Below are 23,608 nucleotides of genomic sequence, written 5' to 3'. Positions count from 1 at the left end.
AGTAAAGAATATTTTCCATTTTGATGATAATGATATTGGTATATATATACTATAAAATATTTTAAATGATTAACAAAAATTAATTGTTACAAGAAAGATAACGTAATTGTGGAATTCTAGATGCGCATGTATTGCATTTTCTACTGGAACACATGAAATCACCCCCAGTTTTCTATGTTGTATTTTGTGTACTTGTTTGTCTATTAGTCTTCTTCTTCTTGAGCCATATGTCGTTGTCAATTTTTCTCGAATTATGAGTATGAATGTCCCTTTGGATCTCTTTTGTCTCTCTTTTATAGCTGACCTTATGCTCATTTTTTTCAGAAGAAATGAGAATTTAAGCATGAATAATTATATTATTTTAAATAGATGATTAAGTAAGGAATTATCAACTGAAGAGACCACAGTCACCTTGATACTAGTTTTCTGATGTATAAGTTATTCAAACATCTTAAAATAGCTTACCTTGACTAACGTGTGTTTACAGTTTAGATGTTACAGTATTGCACATTCAGGTAAAGACATTTTCTGTTCAAGATAATTCTCGTTAGATTGATGTTTTATTTCTTTATTTTTTATTTATCTCCATTAGTTTTGGTACCCTTAAGTAAATTCAATTCAATTCGTATAGATTATTGGGTTTTCTACACATTCATATCGTAAAATATGAACCGCGAGTTCCAATGTGAACCTTAATATCGCAGTCACATTAGGCCACGATCGCACATGATCTCTGAAAAAAATGAGGTATTCGTGATCGTGATATGCGTGGCCAATTTTTAACATGTTCAAAACAATCGTGGCGAAATCAGGTCATAGTAGAAGGGTAGTGAGAACGCAGTAAGGTCGTGGTAAGATTACAAAGGTCGTTGTACCATCGAAGCCAGAGGAGCGTTGCGAAAGCGCGAATCTAGTCATAGAGATTGCGATACGATCTCACTACGACGTTTCTACGACCTCATTACGTTCATCACGTTCTCCAAACGACCGAGCAACGCTTCTACTACGACTATACCACGTTTATACTAATCTGTTCAAAACCATAGTACGATTCTAGCACGCTAATGCCGTCCTCATCACGCTCGTTTTTGGACCTGACAACGTTCAAACTACGATAATGGCTAGAATTACTTTCGAGTTCTAGCCATTGTCACATTAAATTTATATAAAAGTTCTCCAGGTTTTGTCTATATGTAATTTGGACCTCATGTCCCTAATTTCCAACAGCTCAACCATGCTTGAAACATCTGTATCATTCCCACTATTGTTAAAAAAATATTGTCATTTGATCTTGATGGCTCAGGAATACGTTACAGGATACAGGTTGGATTGGTTGATCCGACATCTCTACTGGATCAGGAGTTTGTATAAGAGGCCCCTTTGACTCTACCTCTACACTTACCACATGTCCACTAGTTCTGGTAGATTTCGGAGGATGTCCGTATTAATTTCGAGAATTCTACGTATTAATGACAATTAGAAGGAATGAAACAGTATTTATACGGAACATGACGTTGACGTTGTTGCTGAGAGCGTAGTTAGATCGCGATATGAACGTGAAAAGATCGTAGAATGATCGAGATAAGAGCGTGCTATAATCGCAAAAGAAGCGTGGTAAGATCGTGTTGCAATCGACAAAATCGTGGTATGGTCGTTATGAGAACGTGATGAGCGTAATAAGATCGTGCTAATCGTAGTAAGGTCGCATAATAGAGATTTCCAATAAAATGACATACGTACTTAACTCGACGTACGCACGTAACGGGACCGGTTATTGCTAACCAATTAATTTTGTTAAATGCGTTACTCAAGTTTTAACTAAGCATTCCTTAACTATGAAATTCATTCATAATAAATTTTATCAATATCAAATATTTCTAAGATGATGAAAAACGAAAGAAATCATGGTTTTTATATATCACGTGATTATTGAGATTCCCGCCTAAACTTCACTGTCATAAGACCACGTATATATACGTATCTTTACCTATCATACGATTCATTTAGTTGTCTTTCATGGTTTTGACAATGACTTTGATTTTCAGATATACTTATCTTTGCAAAATTTAATAAACCTTTTATTATTTGATATTTGTATTGATTTTGTTTGTCGTTATCAGATAGATTCTTCTTTTCGATTTTTAATGTTTTATAATATTTTATTTCCGTGGGTATTAATTTATATAGATTTTGTCGTAATTTCAGAAAAAAATGAACTCAAAATGTTAATCAGAACTTGTCTCTGTTAAAGTTGATAACTGGGATTGCATCATACTTTATTAAGTATCATTTCAAACGTTCTCCTTCTGCACTTAATCTCCTCAACTTACATTTTCTAAAAAAAAATTCAACAGGAAAAACGTACGTCAACGGGAAGTGAATATTTAAAAAAAAAAACATTATTACAGGTCATGTACTTCTTTAAATTTTAATAGTTGACATATACTTTTCTTTCAAATGAAAGTCACCAAACATTAAAAAAAGAAAATTGTAGTTGATAATAATGTGTGTAAATAAATGTGTACACCAATTCGTTATATAGATTGTAATTTGGAAGGTGTACTTGATTATCAAGTGATGACTAATAATCTGCATTGACCACTGTGGATAGTTAACTATCAACTTATCATAGTACATAGTAATTGGCTAAAAATATCCTGTACCCAAGTATTTCTGATTAAAAGTGGATGAGAATGTCTATTTACATAGTTGTTACATTTTTGAGACAACTATAATGTCACTTCAGTCTTTACGGGAATTTTCTTTTACTCGTATTCATCCGATTAGAAGTAGATTCGAAAGCTATCGCATATATTGATTGAGTTAGCGAAAATTTTAAGTTTAAATTTTTGTCTCGCTTTGGAGGTATATATATATATATTATATATATATATACAAGTGTGGACACAGATGAGTGTGGATAGTATGTATGGATGTTTGACAGTGTCTTATGACAAAATGAGTTCTATGTTTTTTCTATATGGTGTTATTAACTATGTTGCACGATGACAACCAATCTGAGCATTATGAGTGTTATTTATTAAATTTTTTATGCCCCCACCTACAATAGTAGATAGGCATTATGTTTTCTGGTCTGTGGGTCCGTTCGTTCGTTTGTCCCGCTTTAGGTTAAAGTTTTTGGTCAAGGTAGTTTTTGATGAAGCTGAAGTCCAATCAACTCGAAACTTAGTACACATGTTCATTATGATATGATCTTTCTAATTTTAAAGCCAAATTAGACTTTTAACCCCAATTTCACGGTCCATTGAACATAGAAAATGGAAGTGGGAGTTTCAGGTTAAAGTTTTTGGTCAAAGTAGTTTTTGATGAAGCTGAATTCCAATCAACTTGAAACTTACTACACTTGTTGCATATGATATGATCTTTCTAATTTCAAAACTCATAACTGCTCCAAAAGTAATCTGATAGAATTTCAAGCATTTTAAGCCAATATTATCAACATCTACTAATGAGTCTTAATATGTCTACATATCTAAAAAGTCATAGTATTCAAAAGGTAATGCAAAATTATTCCTTTTCATTTTTTTTGTTATATGGATACACATTTGAGTGATACATGTACCAATACAATATTTGTTGTGGTATGAAAGTGCAGTAATTAGCATTTACTGTAACTATGTTAATTCACACAAATTGAAAAATAAACAAATGAATGGACCAGATGCTCCGCAGAGCCCAGCTTTATACGACTGCAGAGGTCGAAGCCTGAACAGTTGGGGCTAGTATTGACACAACATTCAAGCTGGAAACAGCTCTGAGTTTGAATTGTGATTAAATAGATGACACAGCTTAGGTTTCTGACACAGAATGAATGTGGTCTAATGAACTTAAATATTTGTTTTGCTTTTGTGTTAGGAGCAATTCACTATGCTGCTGAATATTAATCCTTTCAAACAAAAATATCTAAAGAAATTTTCTTTTTAATTTCTGAAATGAGAAACATTTAGAGGAGACAAACTTCAGTTAAGAGATCAGAAACTAAAAAAATGTATAATTTTTCCATTTGTAAAAGGGCATACCCTAAAAAGTGCTTGCAATCACTGAATGGTTATTAATGACTGCTTTAATTTATCAGTTGGTAATAAAGTGAATATTGCATTGTATATTGTATAATTGATTTAAGTTGACTGAACAAAGAAAGATAACTCCAATTTTCAAAGAAGATTTCATAAAGCATTGGTATTAGGTAATTCAAGAACCATTCTGGACAAACTCCAATTAAGGGTCTTGAATTTACAAAAATGTTTGTTTTTGGTCCGTAATTATTAGACTGTTTGTCCCATAACCCACACAATATATCCGAACCTTCTACTTATTGTATTAAACATTGTGGTACAATTTCAGAACAATTGAAATACTTATACACAACTTTTTAAACCGACACTAGATTAAAGCTTGTTTTGGGCACCTTTGTACCCCTTATTCCTAAACCTTAGGGACCATAACCCCCAAAATCAATCCCAAGCTTCCTTTTGTGGTTATAAACGTTGTGTTATAATTTTGTTGATTTCTGTTGACTTATAATAAAGTTATTATCCAGAAACCATCTTTCGGACAGGATACCAATTTACGACCCCAAATTTTTTGTGGTTGTATAAAAATGTTGAACATGTGCAATGAAGTATAGTTTTAGAAATCGATTAGGGAGCTACCATTTGATTTTTATGGGGGGGGGGGGGGCGGCTAGGATGAAAAATTTTGTCCTGCCTTTTTTTTTAGTTGTAATCTCTGTCCTGCCTTTTTATTTTTCAGTCTATTCGGTCCTGCCTCTTTTTTTTCTTAGCTTATCCTGACTTTTTTACAACAATTGTCATCCTGCCTTTTTCTTTTTTGCCAAGTTACTCATCCTGCCTTTTTTTTTACTCAAAATCCTGTCCTGCCTTTTTTTTCAAATTTCATCCTAGCTCCCCCCATAAAAATCAAATGGTAGCTCCCTTAGACTGGATAGGCCTTATAATTTTTTTTCCTCCTAATTGAAGGACCGTTTACACTCAGGGCCGAGTCATCAGCAGGCAATACAGATGTATTAAAACAACCTAGCATCATATTGCTAGTAGTGGGAGTAGCATTGTCCGGTAAATTTGTTCCCACTTTTTTTTATAAAATGTATGGTTCAAATCAAAATAGAATGCTTTTATCTCCTGAATACTTACATTGTACATAGAGATGATACTACTTTGACAAATCCTTGTCCATTAGAGTTGTCTGTCAAATCTTAATTTCACAAAGAATGAATTGCATAACAATGAACTGAGCTCAAAGCAAAGTACTTTAATAATACACTTAGACAAAGAGCTAAATCCAGTGATATACTTTGTAGTACAGGTCCTTCATGACCATCCATCCACCCAAACCATATCTCAATAACATTCCATACTACATGATTGGATTCAGAAGTCCTGAAAAAGACATGACTTTTTTTTTATCTTGTTTTAACTATATATGCACAGGTTAAACCTTTATTGTGGATATAATCATTCAGTATCTAGCAACTATCAATTTGCTTCATGCACATATTGATATAGGTTGATTGCTCCTCTGTTGGAAATTAGAACACACCTCCATCTAATTTTAGTCAACTGACGAAGAAAAATTCAAAACTATATAAAATGTTATCTAAGACTTGTCAGTGTCTATTTCCTTTGCCACTGAATAAGATTCCATATTTACAACCAATGAAAATCAAATATCCCTCTAATAGACTTAGCATTGAAATCGTTTTCTAAAATGGTAGTTATGTGGAACCTAGAACTAAAAAAATTGAAACAATATATCTTAAATATTTCAAATGCATGTACATTTAATAATTCTCCAAAATTCACTTTATTTTTCCTTTTTTGGTTTTCTGTTGGAGACTGTATATTGACCTCTATGTAGCCTTTTCAACTTATAAAAGGGGGGATACATTTCCATAGAATTAAACTTTTCTGAAAGAATTGATTCCATTTATTTTCAATAAACAATAAATATTGAAGTCTATAACAGGCATCTAGGAACAGGCTCAACATTATTTCTAAACATGTATTAATATATACCAAAATGTGGACAAACCTACATTAAATATTCTACTTCAACGACTTTAATTAGTGGAGTAGATCAAATTAAAAAGTCACAATGGTTAAAAACTCCAATGGCAGTCTTTCCTGCTAAAATCTTGATGTGTAGAATGTGATATACCATTTTTGGGTCTATATACTGTCCTTTAAATTTAGGTCATTTTGACACGGCAAAATATGAAAAAAAATGTAAACTATGGTCTGGAAAGCACACAGTTTGTGATATTTTAAGGTATCTTTACTAAGAAAACCTGCAAATCTCAGTGGCAGATCCAGAACTTTTCAAAAAGGTGTGGGGGCTCTGATGGACCAGAGGGTTGCCCACTCCCATCAAGCTTCAATGATTTCTTACATATATGTCATAAGCTAAATTTCCCCACCCCCTTGGTCTGTCTATGCATCTGTTTATCGTTCTGCGAAATAGTACTAATACTAATTTTTCCCCTCCCTTACCTGGCCCTAGACAGTTGCTTACCTTTGTAAACATTTTATAATTATAGTCAGGTATATATTGATTGAGAGTAACTTACATAGTAGTTAATGGGACTCTTTTTCACACGGTTCTGTGAAATATAATACGGCAAATATATACCCGTACATACTATCCGCATAACACAGAAATCTGATAGATTTTCACTCCTCTAGGAAAAATCAACCTGTGAAATGAAATACCATGCCTGGAAAAAAATTACCGGGACAAATTATCCTCAGGATAAAATATCACAGAGGACGAAATAAACCGTTACATTACATGAGAAGCCAGTTTGGTTACAAATAATTATGTCACGTGAAGGTGCACTGACGTCACAATTTGCATTAATTTTGCAATACACTACAGTTCACTCATACAGAACCCATTATCATGCAAACATGCAACGTGAATGTGATTGGTTATCAAATAATACAGAATTTATGCACGTACAGTTAATATAGAAGAAATTAGTTCATCAAATGTGAGTTCGTGATCTTGTGGTTAAGACCGATGGCTACAGTGCTGAAAGTCCTGAGTTAGATTCTCACTTGGGGTGCTAAAAATATCAGTACATCAGAAGGGTAATTTTCACCCTCTCACACACATCTTTGTTAATGTTCCGGGATTGTTGAAAACTTGCATATTCATCAATATTTGATTTTGTGGTTTTAACAATCCAGACAGACAAATAGCAATAAGGTGTTTAGGAAAACATGACCTAAAACCTCCTTCATATATATGACAAAAATACATGGGAACGCATATTGAATGGTCAAATGTGTTCAATATGAAAATTGAAATTAAGATGGTAAAATCAAATATTAGCCGTTACTGTAAATGGACTTAAAGTATGACTTTTCAGCAAATTTAAAGGGAAATGACACGGAAGGGGCCAAATAGTGTTCAAGGGGAGCAAATGCTATTTAAATTAGTATGCAGGTTTTAAATATAGAGGGAAGTTGAGTCATCTTTTTGGGTGAAGTTAAATACTGACTAGTGTGTGGTTCTCATTGGGTCTAAGCGTGACCAATATTGACAATTTTTCGCAAGCGTGAAACGTGAAAGTCAAATTATTGTGTCATGAAAACGGGAAATGAGGTCTGTCGTGAAAACGGGAAATGGGGTTCTGCAGGACCCCGGAAATGACAAAAAAATGAAAATTGCTCATGTACATAGTGTAAGCGGGATATGGGAATCTGACAAAACAGTCAGTGGGATCTGGGATCAGAACACCCCCCCCCCCCCCCCCAATGAGACCCCCTTATGTAGATTTACCTTCTAATTCTATATAAAAAAAACACAACTAAGAACTACGTTTAATTCACTTTGACTACTGATATGCAAACCTAGAAATATTTCATAAAATAGTGATTGAAAGATTCATAACACTTTGAAAGGATAATTCAGACACGTGTTACGCGGGGAGCATGTTTTAAATTTGTTTACAAATAATAATGTCACGTGATCGCGCACTGACCTCAAGTTGCATCGCCCTTACAATTCACTAATACATGACCATTTTCATGCAAACATGCAACGTGAATGTGATTGGTTATCATATAATACAGAAATAATGCATGCACAGTTTAAGAAGAAATTAGTTCAATAAATCGATGCGATTTTCACTTTTGACACGAATAGGTCGGAGGATTTCTTTTTGTCGAGTATCAAGTATCAAGTTATAAAAAGTGAGTATCGAGTATCAAAAAGCGAGTAGCGAGTTATAAAAGTGAGTAGCGAGTAACAAAAAGCGAGTAGCGATTTATAAAAGTGAGTAGCGAGTAACAAAAAGCGAGTAGCGAGTTATAAAAAGCGAGTAGCGAGTTATAAAAAGTGAGTAGCGAGTAACAAAAAGCGAGTAGCGAGTTATAAAAGTCAGTAGCGATTAACAAAAAGCGAGTAGCGAGTTATAAAAAGTGAGTAGCGAGTTATAAAAAGTGAGTATCGAGTTATAAAAAGTGAGTAGCGAGTAACAAAAAGCGAGTATCGAGTTATAAAAAGTGAGTAGCGAGTTATAAAAAGTGAGTAGCGAGTAACAAAAAGCGAGTAGCGAGTTATAAAAAGTGAGTAGCGAGTAACAAAAAGTGAATATTTAATAATTTCTTGGAGAATTTCTTTCTCTAAACATTATTCTTTCATCATGATGCAGCATGCTTTGCATTTTTACAAATTTTTGCATAAATCTTTGTAGATTCTGCTTTAATTTATACTCAATTTCTCTCAAACTATTAGGCTGATTAAAACAAAACTTGGCAGTATTGCTTGTTAATTTAGTGAATAAATTGAGTGAAATACATGTATAACGACTGAATTATTTGGATTATGAAGCACCTACATCACCAAATTTTTGTGATGTCTATTTTCTTACTTAACTGTATATGAATAAAATCATGAATGGTGCCGCTAAAAATATATTTTAATTTGACAGTTGCAATGTTCTTCTTGACATATTGTCTCTTGAAGTATGTGAAATACTTATGTATAAAAATATTGATCCCCCACTTTGAATTTATAAAAATATTTTACCCTCCCAGATAAATAATGATAAGTCCCTTAATGATCAGAGCTCGAATTTATAGTCCAGTCATTCTATGGTTTTAATTACCTCAAACAAATTGCAACAGAAATGTTTTTTGTGGAATTCGTGAGAAATATAAAGTATAAGAAACATATCAAAAATCGAAATAGGGGAAAGTCGTCAATTTTGGCCCCAAAAAAATCTAGACTTTACTTCAAATATTATGGAAAGATATGGCGCCCGTAGATTAAGAATGACGATATGGGAGACAACTCGTAATGGTCAACTGCAGACGCACTGTGTGCAGACGACACATCTAGGTTCTATCCTTTTCATTCTGGTAAGTTGATATAAAATTTATATAAAAGTTTTATACGTATTTAACATTCTTAAGAGTTAACGCTACCATGCAAGGTATTTTGGATGTTTTTTAAAGGCGTAGATACACGGGAAACGTCAAAATGTAGTACGCGGCAGAAATGAGCTCATTTCGGTTTGCCGAGGTTTCTAAACCAGAAATCACATACAAAACAGCTCTGTTTTTTTAATATTTAGACTACAGTATTTAGTATATATACATTACATACATTAAATAGTCTTGTAATAAAGGAAATTTTATTCTTATTGCCTGGAGTTGCTGACGGAAAAAAAAACTATGGAACGCCGATAGTGCCAAAAAGGTTACAATCTAAATAAATTTAATTCATGGAAAAATGAAGAAATACCGATAATCAAATACAAAATCGATGCAGATAAATTGTGTTATTGAGCTACCATTTAAAAAAATTGAAAAAAAATACCCCCAAACCAAATTCCAGCCTTTCTTTTTTGATATCTGATATGGAACCTTGTGGTACAATGTAAGAGGATCCACACACTGACACACAAGTTATTTTCCAGAAACTACAAACATGCTAGTTTTGGCCCCAATTTGGTCCTTAATACCTAAATTGTTGGCATCTTAACCCCCAAAATCAATCCAAAACTCCTTTTTGTGGTCTTGAACATTCTTATTAAATTTCATAGATAGCCATTCACTTAAACCAAAGTTATTGCCCGGACACCAAATGTGTCTTAGGACAACACAAACAACGACGGCAACGCAGTGGAAAAAACGTTTGTTTCCAGGTTTTGGTGAAGAAATAAAATTTGTTTTGGACCCTGAGAAAAAAAATGTTTGTTTCACCCTCAGCGTCCACTATATGTAATGCTAAAATTGAAAGGAAAACAAATGTTTTCGGGTCATCGCTAAAAAAATAGATTGTTCTTCTAAACTGAAAACAAAGACCCCCCCCCCCCCCCCAGAAAATCAAATCAAATGGTTGCTGCCTAAAGAATTAGTAAGTAATGAAAAGGGAAACAAACCATGAGATGATCATTTGTTTAAATAATAATCTTTACCAACATATAAATGATAGCTTTTGTTACTCGATACTCACTTTTTATAACTCGATACTCACTTTTTATAACTCGATACTCACTTTTTATAACTCGATACTCGCTTTTTGTTACTCGCTACTCACTATTTATAACTCGATACTCATTTTTGTTACTCGCTACTCACTTTTTATAACTCGCTACTTGCTTTTTGTTACTCGCTACTCACTTTTTGTTACTCGCTACTCACTTTTTATAACTCGCTACTCACTTTTTGTTACTCGCTACTCACTTTTTATTACTCGCTACTCACTTTTTGTTACTCGCTACTCACTTTTTATAACTCGCTACTCACTTTTTATAACTTGATACTCGCTTTTTGCAACTTGATACTTGCTACTCGACTAAAAGTAAATCTCAATAGGTCGGGTTGACATTACTGTCATCGGAGATAATATTGAGATAAATGGGATAAAACGGACCGTCAAAAAGGTCTAGAGGAGCACATCAGTAGAACCTTAACATTAATAAGTAATACTTACCAAAATTTCTCTAATTAAAGAACTATATAACTGAAATTTCACAAAGATAACGGTAAACATTTTGTTGATGGTGATGATGCTATTATCGATCCGTTGAATTCAGGGTCAACGGAATTTTTTGCGTTGCGTTTTAAATAAATCATTGAGGCCATCTATTTTTATTGCGGGTTCCACATATATAAATCGGAATTAAAGAAAAAATGGAATGTTGTTAGCAGAATCAAAACAGAAATGATGAACATTGCAACATTTTCAGCAAAATATAAATAGGATGGAGGATCTGTGTATTCACATTATTTGTAAAACTCTCCTTATTCATGTGAAGCGTGTGCTTTACATCGAGGCTTGAGCACTATGCTTATCATTGACGCCACAGTACTTCAACCAATCAGACAATGTTTATTTTGGGCATTTGACTTTTTTTAACTCAGATTTTGGAATATTTTAATCGAAATTATAGAAAAATGGAATGTTGTTAGTACATATAAAATAGAAAATGATGAATACTTTTAGCTAAAGATAATTTGGATGGGGGTTCTGTGTATTCACATTATTTGCACAACTCTCCTTACTGATGCCATCTTTTGGAATTTCCGTGACCTAAATGGTTCGCGAAAATTAATATTTTTATATATAGTATAGTAATAAAAGTAACAACTATGCGACAGATCCAATGACAGGATCACCAGTGAAGGTGTTACACGACTGAAAAAATAATAATTTTATATTCATGATTATATACTTGTATATGGGATTGACTGGTAGCAGGCTAGCCTCGAATACAAATTCAATTATTTTGTTGGACCCCCTGATCGAATGACTTTAAGACTGTATTTTTCGGCTTCTCCACCAAGCATGATGCATTCACGAGCAAGAGCAGGTATTGGTTTACTCGTAAAAAGACTAGTGTGTCTTGATAGTGGTTACACTCTCTTGTTACCTAGCATATGAAAATGCGACTCTTAATTGTCGGGCATGTTTAAAAAGGTATATGTATTTATCATTATAAATAATTTTCATCATCCTCAATATATATGTAATATTTGTCGCTGGATATAAGACATACATCAGTATCATCATCATCATAAGTACTATAGCTTGGGGCTTAATCTTCGTCGTAAGTACATGTATTATATATAGCTGTAGGCTTCTTCGTCGTAAGTTAAGTATAACGTGAGGCTTAATTCGTATCTAATATTTTAGCCAGATTATGTCGAGAACTCATTTTACGCATGCATCTCTATGATACATAGTTTTTATAAATATCCAAGTTAAAGCCAATGGAGATCGTTTATCAAATGATCATGTCACAATTAAAACAGATAGAAAGGGATTGACTCGTGAGACTGAAACGAAGCATAAAAACAGCTAGCCATTTCTAGTATTTCCAAATAAGCTCCATGTACCGAAATGATAGTATCCACAGCTGCTGAACACTATCTTAAAAACAACTACAACTAATAAATAAAGAATAATTATTCCGTTTATAATATTGATCAACTATGTCGTACTGTTACACCATTGTCCTAGTATGGATGTGACTGTCCCAAGTCAGGAACCTTTAATTCAGTGCTTATCGTTTGTTGTTGAGTTTTCTTTGATTTTTTTTAACATTAAATTGGCTGTTAGTTTTAGTTGTTTTACATTTGTCATTTTGTGGCCTCTTATAGCTGACTATGCTGTATGGACTTTTCTCATTGTTGAAAGCCCTTCGTTGGACATAGTTGTTAAAATTTCTGTGTCATTTGGTCTCTTGTGAAGAGTTGTCTCATCGACGATCATACTACATCTTGTTTTTTGTACATCACAAATTAAGAATAAAACATTCATAGACAGTCTAGAAAAGCGAGACCTTTTGTCATTTCAAAAGTACAGAGTATATGTAGGACCATTAGTGGTCATAACTGTTTAGCAGATTTTATGTATTGTGTCCATTAGATTACAGGTCAGTATCACATGTCTGTGTTCAGTGAGCTACTAAATCACGGGAAAAAAATCCAATTCAGTATGTAGTCTTTAACTTTTAAATCACATGCAAGATGCCTAATGTTCAGACATTGTTGTTTTTAAAAAGTATTTATCAAAGTCAAACGACAATCATTTAAGGTTTTTTTTCGTGCAATACAATTTGTGATCATGGCCGGATTCAAGATATTTGAAAGAGGGTGTAGTTTTCTATAATTGAATTTATACTGACTAGCGGAGCGATGCAAAAAACAATTTGGACAATTATACGCTAAAAATGATATGGATTTTAAAACTTATTTAGCGATCGAAAAGGGGGAGTACGCCCTCTACCCCTGTATCCTCGGATGCAAGTTTAGGTATACTTAAACAAAAACCTCGCCCCATAATTTGGTATAGGTAAAGACAAAAAAGTACTTTTGGAAAAATTTCATTGATATGAATTTCTGCCCACATCAAATTATCTTCAATTAAATTATAGAAAAATATTACTTTGTTTTAAAAGTCGAGTACACCTTTTACATTCGGGTGTGTTGGAATCTACTTTAAACGTTAAATCTTTTTAAAACAATAAAAAGGCAACCTTCTCGCTTCGGAATTCGTTATTTTAATATTTGCATGCTAAATTTCGTCTTGGTAGTTTTTAAAATTCATAATTTGAGAAGAACTAAAATATGGGTCAAGTGAAATGACAAGAAATGATGGGTGTGTTTGATTACAAGTTGCTAATTTACTTGTTCCATTATATTATTTGTGTCAATAAAATCATTCAAAGTTTAATGACAAAATATTTAAAGAGTAAAACAATTATTTGGGTTGATTTTTACTGACGGTATATTCCAGCAAACAATGCGTGTTCAAAGAGCAAACATGCATGCAGTGTATGCTCCCCTCCGTTATGCTTCAATGCAGTAGGACGAAATACGTTGAGTTAGGTCGGTTATGTCGAGTAAAGTCATTTTATTGGAAATCTCTAATAAGCGTAGTAATAACGTGGTGTAGTCGTAGCAGGATCGTTGTAGAAGCGTTATGAGGACGTAGTAGCATCGTGAAAACAACGTAAATCTACATTTTCATGCCGCTCTTACCGCGACCTTACCACGATCTTATTTATTTGAAATCGCGGTCAGCGTGGTGTGATCGTGATCTAGTGTGATTGGGGCATTAATAGCTAGTTAGTGCAGCAAACGAGCTAAAAAGCTTCACATTGTGTCGAGCAGCTGATAATTTCCGACATCTATACGAAGAAAACCCGATTATCGGTTAATCGTTTTGTTACTGGTCTTTTTCCGCCTCTCTAAGACGATTTCACACTTGACGAAAGCAATCTCGATAACGTATCCTTGCACATTATTACGTCGCTGATAACTTCTCCTCAGACATTGTGACGCCACAGAAAATGCCTGTTCTCGTTTCAAAGCCGTGATACGTGAATTACAGATCGACTGAGCAGGGTGATATAGGCATTGGGAAAGATGATAAAAAGTTTTATTTAGAGACGGTATTCAGTAAATTCAAGTGTGCTTTTCAAATCGACTGAATAACAAAATATATAGACGCATTCAAATTTCATGAAAACATGCAATTTAAATATGCAGTGCAAAGTAAGATTATGCTCAACAAACACCCTAAACGAAGTTGGGTTGACAATTTTTTAAATCTATTTCTTTTTTTTTCCGTCTTATTACTTTTCTTCCACTTTTTTTATTCTATCACATATCTCGGAATTGAACGAATCAATTAAAATGAAACTTTACCATAATGTTAACCAGCATGTGCAGATTTTCAAACGGGGTATGGCGTTTTCAAGATGGCTACCGTTGCCATACAAACTGCTAACATGCGACACAATTTCAAAATGTTAAAATTTTCATTATAAATCCTAACTAGATGAGATTTTATGTTATTTCTATCTGGTATGCCTCGATGTGCAGACTGTATTTACTAATTCCAAAATGGCCGCCAATGTCATGGAAAGTAGGAAAAAGTTAAACTCTGACTGTTTATGTAAATACATAAACTCTGGGTTTTCTTAAAGTACATCAAACTCAATAAAAATGTATGTATTGTAACATAGCATGTTCAAATGTAGCATTTGTCTTAAGAATTTTGGAAATGGTCACCGTTATCATAGAAACAGCAAAACGCAGGAAAAATTATAGAATTTTCAAAATGCTCCAAACGTTTTGACATTTACCGAAAAGTTAACTGGGATGTAAAAATGATCATTGTACCAATAGAAACACCAAACATGTTGCTCAATCCAAAATTACCTAAACTGAATGAAACTTTACCAGCAAATTTTATTTGGAAAAAAGTAAAATCACAAAAATACTGAACTTAGAGGAAAATCAATTCGGAAAGTCCACAATCACATGGCAAAATCAAATAATAAAACACATTAAAAACGAATGGACAAGAACTGTCATATTCCTGACTTGGTACAGGCATTTAAAGATGCGCTGTTGATTTAGAAATTTCAAAATAGCTAACGTTACCCTGATAATTAGGGGACGAGGGTGCCATATTACAAATCTAGTTACATTGTACTTTCACTATTATGTAAAAAGATTGAAAGTTGACTTTGTAACAAAACGAAGTGAAACTACACTTTGTAACAGAACGAAGTTGTAAGAAGGGCTACATAATCGTATTTATTTTTCTAGTTTAAACATGTTTTAATAGCATTGTTTTAAAAATGAAAGGATGATTCCAAACGTGACTTTATCTCACATAGGTTCTACTGATGGGTAAACATGATCTGGTCGACAAGTGACACTCGTTCTATTGTCTTAGGGAATAAAAGACGTGTTATATAAGAAGTAGCAGAACTTGAGTCAATTGTCTTTAATCTTTCAGCAATTCTAGGTTATCGCCCGAATTCCCCTTCTTACTGAAATACGTTTAAATCTGGTTACGTTACTGTTACTAGAAAGACAAATTGTCAAAAACCTTCGATTCTTAATTGCACTTTTTCTAAGTTTTTATATGATGCCGGTTACTTTATTTATGACAATGGTACACATTGCTGCAGTCATAACAGCTTTGTTTGGTGTTCTGTATTAGTTTACCTCAAAACTCAATCCAGATGAAGCACTTAATATCAAAGTTAATTCAACATATGACTATATTGTTGTGGCAAGTTATTTAAGATTATTTTTTTTTTATCTTATTCTATAAATGTATTTTATATTTAAATTTCATAATACTTTAAATTTAGAAAGGAACTTTCCATAAGATATTCCTCTTCTTTATATAAACGTTATTACATATTTCTAATGTATTTAAAATATATGTATATTGTGTAAACTGTTTTGCCTTGCAACTTTTTTATTAAATATTGTAACGCTTTGATATTAATTGGAAATAATAATACTAGTATTTTTTTTAGAATGTCCCTACTTTCAAACCAATATGAAATATAAATAGAACCCACCTCTCTCAAGAACATTGTTATGGTTATAGTAGCAGTAATTTTATTTCTTCTGATATTCATAGTTGGATCAGGATCAGCTGGAGCTGTCATAGCTAGCAGACTTTCAGAAGACAATGATGTATCAGTGTTGTTACTTGAAACTGGTGGATCTGAACTAAACAATGACAATATACGTGTTCCATTAAAAGTTGGTAGTTTACAATTGTCTAATGAAGACTGGGCGTGTGATACAGTACCTCGATGGTTGATCAGGTACGGTATCAGTGGTTTTTGATCAGATTTTACTTTGTTTGTATCAAAATAAGTAGATTTGGTATGATGACCAATACGATGCATATCTACCTGAGACAAAATGACATAGATGTAAGCACATGTAGTTCTTACATAGTATGATAATAAAATAAGGTACTTTGATTTGCTTTGCAGAAATCATTTTGGCCGCGTGGGCGTGTTCTCGGAGGATCAAGTTCTATAAACTACTTAACATTTGTTCGAATTAGCAGACATGATTATGATCAATGTGCTGCAGAAGGATGTACGTGAGGGAGTTATAAAGATGTGCTACCGTACTTTCTTAAAATGAAAGATGTACAAATACCAGAACTGTATAACTCTTGTAAGTAATGCATGTGATAATGCACGAAGTAGCAGTAAGCATGATAATAATTCTGTGTGTAATTACAAAATTTCAAATCGTCAAATTATCACATTTCCTTTGAATACTACCAACACACCTAAAATCGCAGAATAATTACTATACTATATATAAAAATATTAATTTTTGCGAACCATTTAGGTCACGGAAATTCCAAAATATGGCATCAGTAAGGAGAGTTGTGCAAATAATGTGAATACACAGAACCCCCATCCAAATTATCTTTAGCTAAAAGTATTCATCATTTTCTATTTTATATGTACCAGCAACATTCCATTTTTCTATAATTTCGATTGAAATATTCCAAAATCTGAGTTAAAATCGATCGAATGCCCCAAATAAACATTGTCTGATTGGTTGAAGTACTGTGGCGTCAATGATTAGCATAATAAGCCTCGATGTAAAGCACACGCTTCACATGAATAAGGAGAGTTTTACAAATAATGTGAATACACAGATCCTCCATCCTATTTATATTTTTCTGGAAATGTTGCAGTGTTCATCATTTCTGTTTTGATTCTGCTCACAACATTCCATTTTTTCTATAATTCCGATTTAAATATGTGGAACCCGCAATAAAAATAGATGGCCTCAATGATCTAATAGCAACGCAAAAAATTCCGTTACCCTGAGTTCTACTTAGACTGGGATCCGGCCCAATCTAGCTGCGCGTCGTAAGGTCAAGATTAGCCAGGATCCCAGTCTAAATTATGTTACATAAACCCAAAACCATATCACACAATTACAGAACTTTGCGCTCAAATGTAATTCTTGGGGAAGTATACGGGTAACTTCGTTTACGAAAATTTATACACACTTTATCATTAACATATTACCTGGCTTTTGCATATTCACTATTTTTTATTCTGAACTGTAGTCGAATTCAATTCTATACATTTTTTTTTACATGAAGCAATAGGAGTAAGAATATTTATTTAGCGCCAATTTAACCAGCATCACAACAAAATTATTTACCGGTATTTTTGTGAAATTTCAGTTCTATAGGTTATCAATTAGAGAAATGTTGGCAAGTATTACTTATTTATGTTAAGGTTCTACTGATGTGATTCTCTAGACCTTTTTGACGGTCCGTTTTATCCCTTTTATCTCAATACTATCTCCGATCACAGGTGCTTGAGGACAGGATCCTGTATGAGCCCCAAATAGTCCCTCCCCCTTTTTTATATATATTTTTTTTTAATCATAAATCTCAGATTTTTCTATATATATCCCTTATTTGTACTTATTTGTACCATATATATACTAATATACCATATTTATACTCTAAATATGCATGTTTACTATCAACGTGAATCTCGACTATATCAGTAGTCCAAGTGAATTAGAAATAGTTCCGAGTTGTGTGTGTGTTTTTTTTTAATAGTCTATAGAATTAGAAGGTAAGTCTACATAAGTTATATTTACATGTAACTAAAGTCTAAAAAGATGACTCCACTTTCCCTCTATATTTAAAACCCGCTTACCAATTTAAATAGCATTTGCTCCCCTTGAAAGCTAATTTGCCCCTTCCCCGTCATTTCCCTTTAAATTTGCTCAAAAGTCATACTTATAGTCCATTTACATTAACGGCTGATTTGTGATTTTACCAAATTTTCATATTGAACACATTTGACCATTCAGTATGAGTTCCCATGTTTTTTTGTCTTATATGAAGGAGGTTTTAGGTCATCTTTTTCTAAACACCTTATTGCTATTTGTCTGTCTGGATTGTTAAAACCACAAAATCAGATAGTGATGAATATGCAAGTTTTCAACAATCCCGGAAATTACACTTTATTTAATTATCGCTATTTAGTCCAATCTGGGAAAAACAGTAATACACTGTATGTACAACTTTCTGTTTGGGTCATGCGACTGAAAATAAAGGTTTTTTACTAGAGAGCTGAGGGAGGAAAAACTTTAGAAAGCGATCATCAAGAAACTTTAATAGTTAATAATCCACTATTTTTCGAAATTGAAAATTGAAGTAAAAAATTATTTTGTTTTAAGTATTTACAATAAGTTAAAACGGGTCTCATTAAAAAGTATTGTGCATGGTGAATTGTTTCAACGGCCCCCAGATAGCTTCAACTGGATGAAAAAGTTGTGTAATTTTAGAATTCATCCGGTATGGAATAAATAGCGATTAGGTGTATTGACATCCACGAAAAAATATAGGAAGTAAGATACATGTAACTCCCCTTTAGGTTTTGATAAATATTGGATATGACATTAAGAATTTATAAAACTGTATTCTTTGAATATGTTTCTAGCGTAACATGCACGTTTAGTACTGCTTTTTATACGTCCGTCAAAGACGGGACCTATTATGGTATACAAATGTCAGGTGTCCGTCTGTCTGTCCAGCGTAAACATGTGGCACCGTAACTTGAGAACGACTTATCCAAATTTCATGAAACTTAATATAGTTGTTTCTTATGATGGTCACATGATCTGTATACTTTTTGGTGAAAATAAGATTAAAACTTTTTGAGTTACGGCACATTGTAACTTAAACAGGGGGGTGTTTTTTTCACATGTCACACCGTATCTCAAAAACAATTCTTGGTTATGGCTTAAAACTTTAAACACTTCTTAGTTACATTAATCTAAATATCTGTATACTTTTTGGTGATGATTCAAAATTTCATATTTGAGTTATTAAGTATTTATCATGTTTTTTCCAAGTCCGGATCCATAATTAGTTTCAAAAACCGGAAGTGTGCCATTTGGCCACAGACCACAATTAATTTCTCTATCATTTCTTTAGAACATTTTGTATCATTAAAAAAATTGCACCATGCACTTTTGTCAAATTTTTTGTGTGTCTTATGTATAGCACTAGTCCAAAAATATATCCAAAATTCAGAAAGATTGAAGCAATCACTTTTACAAATTTAGCCAATATACATCCATATGGACAAGTCAAGAGATGTTCCGAAAACTGTAAATATGACCTTTTTGCACTTGGCCTAATCACTCATTCCATATCAAAATGAGTTTAAATACAACATCCAAAAAATTATTTTACCTCTCATCTTTCATTTCCACCCAATAAAATCTAAGAAATGAGTGGGGAAGGGAAAGAAAAAAATTAAGGAAAAATACACTCTAATTAAAAGGAACTACATTCGTGAACAACGAAAAGTGGGGTCATTAATTGTGGTCTTGGGCCATTTGCAATGTTTTTGAAGCACCTGCTGTGCAAATTTCTTGGATTTTAATCTATTTGGAATACCTTTTGACATTAATAAAATGTTTTACTGGCTTTCTATGCAAGAGGAAGCAAGAGAGAAAAAATATTATGTCATTTACCAGAAGCCTGTGTCAAAAACAGGGTCGGTTGATAATTATTATTGTTTTTTTTTTTTTTGAAAGATCCAATAAAAAAGTTAGGGTCGGGGCTAAAAAACAGGGTCGGTCAGGTTACCTGAAACACAGATTTTTTTTTCTCGGCCCAAGGAGAGTTGTTAAAATAATGTGAATACACAGAACCCCCATCCAATTACAGTTATTTTTGGAAAACAAATAGTGTGATTTGTCAAATTCAGCTGATTTTTTAATCGTCTTGAAAAAAAGTGTACATTTTATGAGGGGGGATAATCCCGAGCTTAAAAACACCCGATCCCAGGGTCCCGATAAAGGTCCTATCCCCCCTCTTTTATTGTCATGTCTAAGAATTACTGTTTAATCTTCATTTGGCAAGAATACTTCAATAAGATACCCCCATACATGTATATGGACAGATCATATGTTATCCTCTGTCATTTGAAATTGTGATGCCAGAATGCATTCCCCCCTTCTTCATAACCACCATCTTGACCATCTTAAATGAAAAAGTTTAGACGGTAAACTATGCTTGAAACACGTGTGTCACTCAAACGACTTTAAAGTAGTCTCCCTGATCAATTACTTACATCAAAGTCAAAGGATAATTCAAGTTTTAAATCGGAGATTTTTCTTGCCCTTTAACATTTATTGTCACAACAACAACTTTCTTTTCTAAACTATCTTTACATGGAGAGGAGACGTCAAAAGAGTTCTTCAAACACATGAGTCGAAAAGTGGTAAATAACTCCTGTATGTGACATTTAGTGGAAGTCATTCAACCATATCATTTTGACAAACATTTCAATCAACACCTTTATTAATTAGTCCTTTGTTGTCGATAGCTGTAAATTGCAATCAGCTGATAATTGATTTTCTGTCAAAATCTTAATGAGGTCAAGGTGAATTCCGAGTATTGTCTGATAAGTTAAAGTCTGAGAAACTCGAAAAAAGTAAATAAACAAGAAGGAGGAAAATAAATCTTTCTATATATTTCTTTCGCCAAATTCTTAAGCAAATGACGAATTTTCATTGCCAGCGGAAACCCTGTGTGAGGACACCCTATAAAGCTTGTGCTCGTGTTGTGCTAAAACATTTTTAGTATGCTGAAAAATACCAACATTAGAAAAATAAACAAATAATTGATATTGTAAAATATCATTGGTTGAAGAGCCAATGATTTACATACATGTATATACATAAATACATCAACCATAAAATACAACTGAATTAATTTACACCACAACTGTTGGAAAAAACCTTTATGTCTATCATGTATATAACTTATCTCATTCTAGTCCATTCAACTGACAGAATCAGTGTAAATTTCATGAATTCTTTAATATCATTATACATGTATAATCATGGACTATTCTTTTATATAGCAATATCTGTTAGCCATTTAGAGGTCTTTTGCATTTAAAGTTCAGTTTAAGTGGGCTTATTTTGGGAAAACGAAGTCAATTTCCAGATCATAGTTTACATTTTCTTTATATTTTGCTGTGTCAAGATAACCTCAATATCAAGGACAATATATAGACCCAAAAACCGTTTATCACATTCTACACATGAGATTTTAGCAGGAAAGACTGTGATTGGAGTATTTAACCATTGCAACTTTTTAATTTGATCTCCTCCACTAATTGAAGTAGAATATTTAATGAAGGTGTGTCCACAATTTAGAATATGTTTATATATGTACAGAAATGATGTTGAACCTGTTTTATAAATTGAAAAGGTTACATTTTCCCCCTTATTTCAAAATCTAAGCTTGAACCTCTGCGGTCTTACAAAGTTGCCCCCTGCCGGGAATCTGGTTGTAACATGTACAACAATCAAAGATCAACCCACACTAAACTGAATGTAATTGAAAGACATCTAGAGGTTGATATCAGAGGCAGATTTAGGGGGGGGCCTGCTTTTTGAGACAAAATTTGGTTGCTTATATAGGGAATCACTGAATCATGACTTGAGCGAGCCCCCTCTTAGGTCAGTCAGTGGGCCCCCACTTAAAAAAATTCTGGATCCGCCACTGGATATACAGTATCTAACAGAAGATGAAAAAGGGAACAATATGGTGAATTTTAGAGATTTATATTATTTCATGTACATGCATTTGAAATATATCAGATATATTGTTTGATTTTTTTTAGTTCTAAGTTCCAAGGTGACCTAGCTTCCATTTTAGAAATCGGATTTAAATGCTAGTCTATCAGAGGGATTTTTCCTTTTAATTGGTTGTAGATATGGAATCTTATTTTACCATGAAGTCAGATTTGAAAATGACTTTGGGAATGAAGATGTTGTAAAGACTGAATGTCAGTTTTAGTCTTATATACAAACATGTATGTACTTTATAATTTTAGTCTTGCATGTATATAATTATGTGTACAATACATATATCACTGATTCAGTGGCAATGGTAAATAGACACTGACAAGTCTTAGATCTATAATATTTTATAGTTTTGAATGTTTTGTCCGTTGACTAAAACTAGGTGGAGGTTTGTGTGTTCTTATTTCCAACAGAGGTACACTCAACATATATCAATATGTGCATTAAGCAAATTGATAGTTGCTAGATACGGAATGATTATACAACAAGAAAGTTTTAACCTGTGTATATATATACTTAAAATATGTTTAAAAAAATCATGTCTTTTTCAGGACTTCCGAATCCAACCATGCAGTATGGAATGTCGTTGAGATGTGGTTTTGGTCAATGGATGTTAATGAAGGACCAGTAGTACAAAGTATATCACTGGATTTAGCTCTTTGTCTAAGTGTATTATTAAAGTACTTTGCTTTGAGCTCAGTTCATTGTTATGCAATTCATTCTTTGTGAAATAAAGATTTGACAGAAGACTCTCGTGTACAAGGATTTGTCAAAGTAGTACCACCTCTATTTACAATGTAAGTATTAGGGAGATAAAAGCATTCTATTTTGATTTGAACCAAACATATTATATAAAAAAAGAACAAATTTACCCAAGAATGCTACTCCCACTACTAGCAATATGATGCTAGGTTGTTTTAATACATCTGTAGACTTTACTGCCTACTTATGACTCAGTCCTGAGTGTAAATGGTCCTTCAACTATGTGGGGAAAAAATTATAAGGCCTATCTAGGCTTATCAATTTTGAAACTATATTTCATTGTACATATTTGAAATTTTTATACAACCACAGAAATTTTTGCAGTTGAAATACATGTAGGTATCCTGTCGTCGTCTTCCCAA

The 23,608-nt window shown here is 33.1% G+C and overlaps 1 protein-coding gene across 7 annotated transcripts in view; it reads left to right on the top strand.

Moving 5' to 3' along the window:
* Positions 1 to 463: 463 nt before the first annotated feature.
* Positions 464 to 23,608, top strand: part of LOC139512466 (glucose dehydrogenase [FAD, quinone]-like) — a 51,265-nt gene continuing 28,120 nt past the window's right edge. For 3 of the 7 annotated variants that reach the window (XM_071300090.1, XM_071300087.1, XM_071300086.1), the window contains exon 1: positions 16,440 to 16,639. The gene's annotated coding sequence lies outside the window, so the exon portion shown is untranslated. Of the gene's footprint in view, positions 516 to 16,439; positions 16,640 to 23,608 lie in introns of those variants that run through there. The other 4 variants (XM_071300088.1, XM_071300092.1, XM_071300089.1 and 1 more) reach the window with 4 other exon arrangements.

Source organism: Mytilus edulis, chromosome 2, assembly GCF_963676685.1.
Source record: "Mytilus edulis chromosome 2, xbMytEdul2.2, whole genome shotgun sequence".
NCBI lineage: Eukaryota > Metazoa > Mollusca > Bivalvia > Mytilida > Mytilidae > Mytilus > Mytilus edulis.
Note: the sequence above shows the minus strand (reverse complement) of the source record. Positions and strands in the feature narration are given on the sequence as shown.